Source organism: Sceloporus undulatus, chromosome 1 (assembly GCF_019175285.1).
Source record: "Sceloporus undulatus isolate JIND9_A2432 ecotype Alabama chromosome 1, SceUnd_v1.1, whole genome shotgun sequence".
NCBI lineage: Eukaryota > Metazoa > Chordata > Lepidosauria > Squamata > Phrynosomatidae > Sceloporus > Sceloporus undulatus.
In genome coordinates this window covers 225,703,118-225,709,839 of record NC_056522.1, presented here as the reverse complement: position 1 = coordinate 225,709,839, position 6,722 = coordinate 225,703,118, and positions in this window count along the sequence as shown.

Below are 6,722 nucleotides of genomic sequence, written 5' to 3'. Positions count from 1 at the left end.
TATTATTATTATTATTATTATTATTATTATTATTATTATTATTATTATTATTATTAGCCTCCCCCTGGAGCAGAACAACAGATCCTGTCCTTCCCCTTTCCTCATTCCCTCCCCTCTCTGGAGGCCAAAATACTTGCCATGCTCACCTTTTTGCAGAAACTGCTTGGCTTCTCACTGCAAGGAGCTCAAGGAGGAAAGCCTCTTTGGGTAAGAAAGACACAGGGTGGTTCTGAGGCAAAAGGGAAGGGAGGAAGCAGGTACATGCGAGCTTTCCTCTGTTCTTTCTTGCCTTGGCTAGATGGCTTGAGCTAGCTAGCCAAGGCAAGGGGGAATGAAGGAGAGCACTTTAAAATCCTTTAAATGTGAACTGATACCAAATATAATAATAATAATAATAATAATAATAATAATAATAATAATAATAATAATAAATTTTATTTCTATACTGCTATTCCTCAATATTCCATATTTTGGGGTAGTAGTCAAATACCAGACCTCAAATTATACCCTTTGGTATACCCTGCAGTTGGGGGTGGGGAGGTCTGTTGTGTATGTGGCCAGCACACACTCTTACCACTCCAAGTTGATCATCACTCTTGGCCTGATGCTGGTAAAATCCCTCTCCTTGCAATGGTGTCAGGTCTGCCATTGTGAGATTGCCAGGCGTTTGAGGGTTTTCAAGGAATTTCTGATCTTGTGAGAGACCCTCCTCTACCAAGCCTTGAGATGAGTCTTAGATACTCCTACCTCAGGTCTTCTGGCCACTCTTAGCTGTCCTTTATCAGTCTTTTGAAAACCTGACAACCTGGCAACAGTAGCACATTTACACCCCCACACACCTTCCATTTCATTTTAAACCTTTTCAAAGAGTATAGGGCTATACAGATGGGTGGCCCCTTTTCACCCCTGTTTGGTGCTGCAGCAACTGCATGCGGTGGCACTGATCTGCTCCCTGAAGGGAGCAAAAAGAAGCCACACCAAGCAGCTCCTGGAAGGGGTGTCATAAGCTCTGCAACATGGTGTTATGATGCCCTTTCCATGCTATGCCATTTGGGTGCTGTGCCAGAGGTGCATTATCATGACATGTGCCATCTAGAAGGATGCATGCCAAAATGGTGCCCAGGCACCAGCATAAGGGCTCGGAGTGTGCAGACACTCAGCGCTCGCCCTGCGCATAGGCTGGCACAAAAAGCTGGTCTGTGTAGCCCCTATGTTAGTAGGATCAGCAGCAGTATTTGCAGCAACATCCAGAAGGTCATAAAGCTTGTTCTCAGAATGTCCTGTAGAACAGTGCTTCTCAGGCCAACTGATGTGGGAGACCAACAATTTTCACCCCCTACCAGCATGCCAAGGATCAGTACCATCTTTGTGCCCTTTGGCTGTCTTTCTTTCTTTCTTTCTTTCTTTCTTTCTTTCTTTCTTTCTTTTCTCAAAGCTGTCCAGAGACAGTCCCAGATGGATCAGGCACTGGTCCACAGACCACCACATTGAGTAGCACTGCATTAGAAGATACTTTAGCCTGCAGCACTCAGAGGTCAGGCCTTCTGAGACCACTTACTGGAACATCAAGAAGTGGACAGCAACAACACTGAATTTCCACAGCGGGAGGCATACGTGGTGATATTATAGCAAGATATAATAGCAGGTTGGAGGAGACTGTGGCAGTGGCCAAATTGCTGTTTAAACTTTCAGCAGTGTTAAATTCAGCAGGATGGGTGAAGAAGAGATATAATGACAAAAATACACCCCAATGACAGTATATGTGATCCACAGGCCAGGAATCTCTAACACAGAAGGATTCTGAGTGCAAGAATTGTATCAGTATTGAATGGAGCTCCATTCTTTCTATATTAAAGTCACTTTAGTTATATTAAAGCTATATTAAAGTCAAATTTAGTTATGGTGGAAGAGACTCGTTCTGCTGCTTAATGTTAAACCACTGAGAAGTCTGAATCTTTACAGATGTACTGCTAATCGCCTAGATATCTATCAGCCAATCCAGATTTACCTTCTGCCCCAATTTAAGTCACAGTTTAATATGAGGAAATATAACTAAATGTAAAGATCCAAATCTGTAGTAGTAAGACTGTTACTTGCTTTTTTGGTTATAGGGTACATAAAATGAAACACACACACACACACACACACACACGCAAAAAAAAACCCAACCTATATGTCAGGCAGACATTATTTTAGGGCACTGCATATTCAAGAGCTGCAAATTTGATAAGGTAATCTGCTTCTTCTGTTCTGATACTTTTTACTTGGCAATTAGATTTAAGAAGCAGAATCCAGTTTCCTGATAAAAGTCATTATGTAAAACCCGCAAATACATTCATAGTGTGAATATTAGAGCCATCTTGAAAAACTGGGAGTGGGGGGGGGGGGGAGAGAAAACCCTGAGCATGGCTATGATATTGTGAGATTTTGACTTTAACTGCCTTATACTCCAATTTTGTTGGCTTCAGTTCAACAGTGAGAGTGCTAGTTGCATTTCATTGGGAAAAGATAAGCTCTTTCCTACTTCCACAAAAACAGGGAGGGGGGGATGTGTGAGGGAAGCACATTATTATTGTTACTGTTATTGTTATCTCAGTTTGACAGCCTACAAAGTGTTACTGACTGGAGTTTTGGACCATCAAAGATTTGGACTCTACCCAAAAAAATCTAAGAATCTGGAAAGTATTGTTGGATAATGTGACATGTTCTAGGAGTGCCACTATTTGTAATATTATTTTTGTTTGAAATCTGCTTTTAGATCTATTGCTGTTAGTGGTGGTCAGAATTCACTAAAGTAGTTAAGAACATGTAATGTAGAGTTACATATTCGTGGGTTTGTATTCACAATCCCTAGGCATTCACTAGTTTAGTGATAGGTAAAGAATGTGAACTTTCCTGAATCCCTACTTACTGGCCATTGTGATCAATGAGAGTCTGTTCCCTGTCCATCAGGAAGCACTTAACTCCTCATAGAAGTGATCTTCTCTGGCATGAGAGGACATGCTTCTATCTGTCTCCTTGGAGATTGCTAGAGTGGGAACAACAGTCAGCTGCTTCCTGATCAACATATCCCTTCATTTACATTGAGAACTGGGATTGTCGGGCCAGGAGACACTATATAATTACTGAACTAAGGTGGTTCTTCTCCACCTTAGCTGTAACTGCCTTAGTGAATTATTATTTTATCAAACAGGCCATCACATTAAGGCAAAGCAGAGGAGGAAGTGGAATAGAGATACAGCCATATGTACAAACATGAAGCTTATTATATGGTAAAGGTGTCATGGTAGAAATCCATAGCTCTGTGCTAAATTGGATCCCAATCTCAACTGGGTTCAGCTGTAGTGTAGAAACAGCAGGTAGGGAATAACATTCCTCCACGATGAATGGCACCTCCTTACACAGCTTCTTTCACAGCTTCCACACTCCCTTACATTCACAACAGATAAACCACACACACACTCTCTCCAGTTCCAGATATGTGAGAGACACCTGTATCCGAAAACAAGCCCGCGCAGCATGCACATAGGCCTCCTATTAGTCAAACAATTTTTCTAGACAATTTGGTTAATGGCATATATTTTTTAAAAAAACTCCATTTCTCGCCCCCCCCCCCTGCCCTTGCAGTATGGTCTTGTTGCAAAGTTGTTGCAAAGTTGTTTCTGTCCTTTGTAAAGCTACAAGCTCTTTTGTTAGGAAGAGAGCACTGAATTTCTAAAGAAGCCCTCCATGTTTTTGCATGAGGAAACATTGAGAGCTTGCAATATGTATTTTGTGCATTTTGGGTGGCCCAATAAAAGTATCACTGTCATGTGGATTTGGGATGTTATTGTACTTTGCTACATGGCCAACACAGCTACTACTGGATAGGTTTTCCGGATGTAAGATACCACATTTTAGCCACATCTGGGAATCCTAAAGAGAGGGCCAATGAACTAGGATTTAACCATTTCAGGTTTCTACCTCCAACAAAGGTAATAATTTTTCTTTTTTTAAAAAAATACCTAGACTACATTTGGCATGTTTTACCAAAACAGCTCCTAAAAATGTTTCCTAATGGAAAAACATGAAGGGCTTCCTTAGAAATTCAGTGCTCTCTACCTAATAAAAGAGCTTGTAGCTTCACGAAGGACTGAGACAACTTGGATCTCAAGAGGAGCATCTCTTTTTGTCTTGCTAATGGAACTTAAATTTTATTTCCTGGAGTACCACATGGCCAAAAGATGAAGGGCCCTGCCTGTTGTGAATGTCCCTCCAAACCACTTGAACTGAGAACATCTACATCTTGACAAAATGCAATGTTCTGACTAATATCATCAAGTCCCCGTCCCCCCCCCCCGCCGCCATATGATTTTTAACACCTTTGTCTGATAAAGAAGAAGCCAGTGGAGCCTTTGAAAGCTTACAACATGTATTGTGTTCATTTTGGTTGGCCCAGTAAAGGTATCACAGTTTTATTGATTTTGGATGTTGTTGGACTTTGCTGCATTGCCAACATGACAACTCTGGATATGTCTTTTTAGATTTGAGATCATAAGACCTAAAATTGGGCAAAGCTTCAACCCAATTTCCCTCTTATTTCAGAAAATGATGATATTTCCTGTAGCAGCTGATGATAAGCATAAGTCTAAGCTCATGCTGTTAACTCTTAGTATATTCAAATGAAGGATGCATTCTAGTCAACTTGATGCATTGGTTCGCTGCCAGCTTTCTTCTTCCTTTGCATTGTTGTACCTAGATACAAAGTGACTGGAGAAACAGCGATCTGTTGCAATTGCTCTTTTGGCTTCCTTTCTGGGTGCCATAGTTTTGCATGGATTAACAAATATGGATGACAATGAAGACTGATATTTATACATAAAACAAGGCAAGATTGTAGAATCTGGGTATGTTTCACCTGGAGAAGACTTGGCAGGGTGAGCAGGCAGGTTGGTGGTGTGCAAGGCAGCACTTTTCCAACACTATAAGGGGTGCTAAACCCAAAGGCATGGCTAAAATGTGTTGCAGGAAGCTATCATTCTGCTGAACTTTAAGAAACAGTTTGTGATAGTTTTGATAGTAGAAGAAGTTTCCTAGATGGATAGTGGATTCTTCCACAAGGGAGGTCTTTACACAGAGGCTGCTGATGGGGTTCTGTTGGTATGGTTTGTCTACAACAGAAAGTAAGATTACATGGCCCTAAAGCCACCCCCCCCCCCCAACAAACAGTACATACATACCTCTATAATTCCATGATCCTCTGCTTGCCAAAGTCCAAAAAAGCAACTTTGCATTGGCCAGGAGTTGTTGGTGATAGAAAAAAGTCTGAGAGCTTAAGGAACTTGTGTGATCAGCCAAGATGCTCTTCATTGTGGATCCAGCATTCTTTTTCATGGGGAAAGTGGGAAAATATATGCCTTGCCTAAGAAAACCCTATGAAGTGCATGGGGTCACCATAAGTCAACAGGTGACTTGAAGACACATACTCTCTCGCACACATTTGGCTTAGTTTTTGATCCATCCAACACGAGGTTTTATTTTGTTTCAGCTCCTGTTCAAATTCTTGTAAAGTCACGTATTGTATTCTGATGATCTAAAATCAGATGATATTGGGCAGGCTAGAAATATTTAGATTAAATAAATCAATAAATCAATAAATAACCCATTGCCTTTCATGATAAATGCAGGGAAAGGAATGCAAGCGAATATAGCTTCTCCTCTCCCACTGTCTGCAGTGGAAGAAAGAGAACACATTTGTATAGCAGGTGTCACCTTTGATGATGTCTGGGGACTCAGAGACCACACTGTGGGCAAGAGCGGTGAGTCTCACTACAGATTACAGTGGATGAGTGCAGGGAGGAAGAATGTAGACTACTTTTGTTCCTTGCTTCTCCCTAACACAAGAAGTGGCTCTAAACTGAGCATGTTTAATTACATACAGTCATAATTACATACTCCATATCCACGGATTCTTTATCCATGGCCTGAAAATATTTTTTAAAATGTATAAATTCTAAAAAGCAAACCTTGATTTTCCCATTTTATATATGGGACAATATTTTACTTTGACATTGTATTTAATGGGAACATCCATGGATTTTGGAATCCACGGGGCAGGGTGGGGGTCCTTGAACCAAACCCTAGTAGATGCCAATGGCCCACTGTAATTTCTTCCTCTTTTAATGCTATAATTATGGCTGCCAACTGAAGCACATTCACCTGATATTAAGTCCCACTAGGGCAGTGATTTTGAAACTTTCATCCTCCAGGTGTTTTGGGCTTCAGCACTCAGAAGCGGCTGCTAGCTTGGTCAATAACGAGGAATTCTGGGAGCTGAAGTCCAATACATCTGGAAAACTGAAGTTGGAGAAGCACTGCACTATGGAGTGGACTAAGCATGCATGTATGTGTGTGTTGTGCCTTCACATCATTTCTGATTTATGGTGACCCTAGGGTGAACCTATCATGGAGTATTCTTGACGAGGTTTATTCAGAGGAAATTTGCCACTGTCTTCACATGGTGGATTTTATGGCTGAGTTGGGAATTGAACCTTCATCTCCAGAGTTGTAGTCTTAACACTCAGATCACTATGCCATGCTGGCTATTGCAGACCTGCATAGTATTGTGCTATTAGAATTTTAGTAACTACACAAAGAATAACCAAAGTTCAGCATATTTTAATTCATGTATGGTGTCCCACTCCCAAGTGTCTTTGGTTTCTTTTATGAGATAACACTCTGTA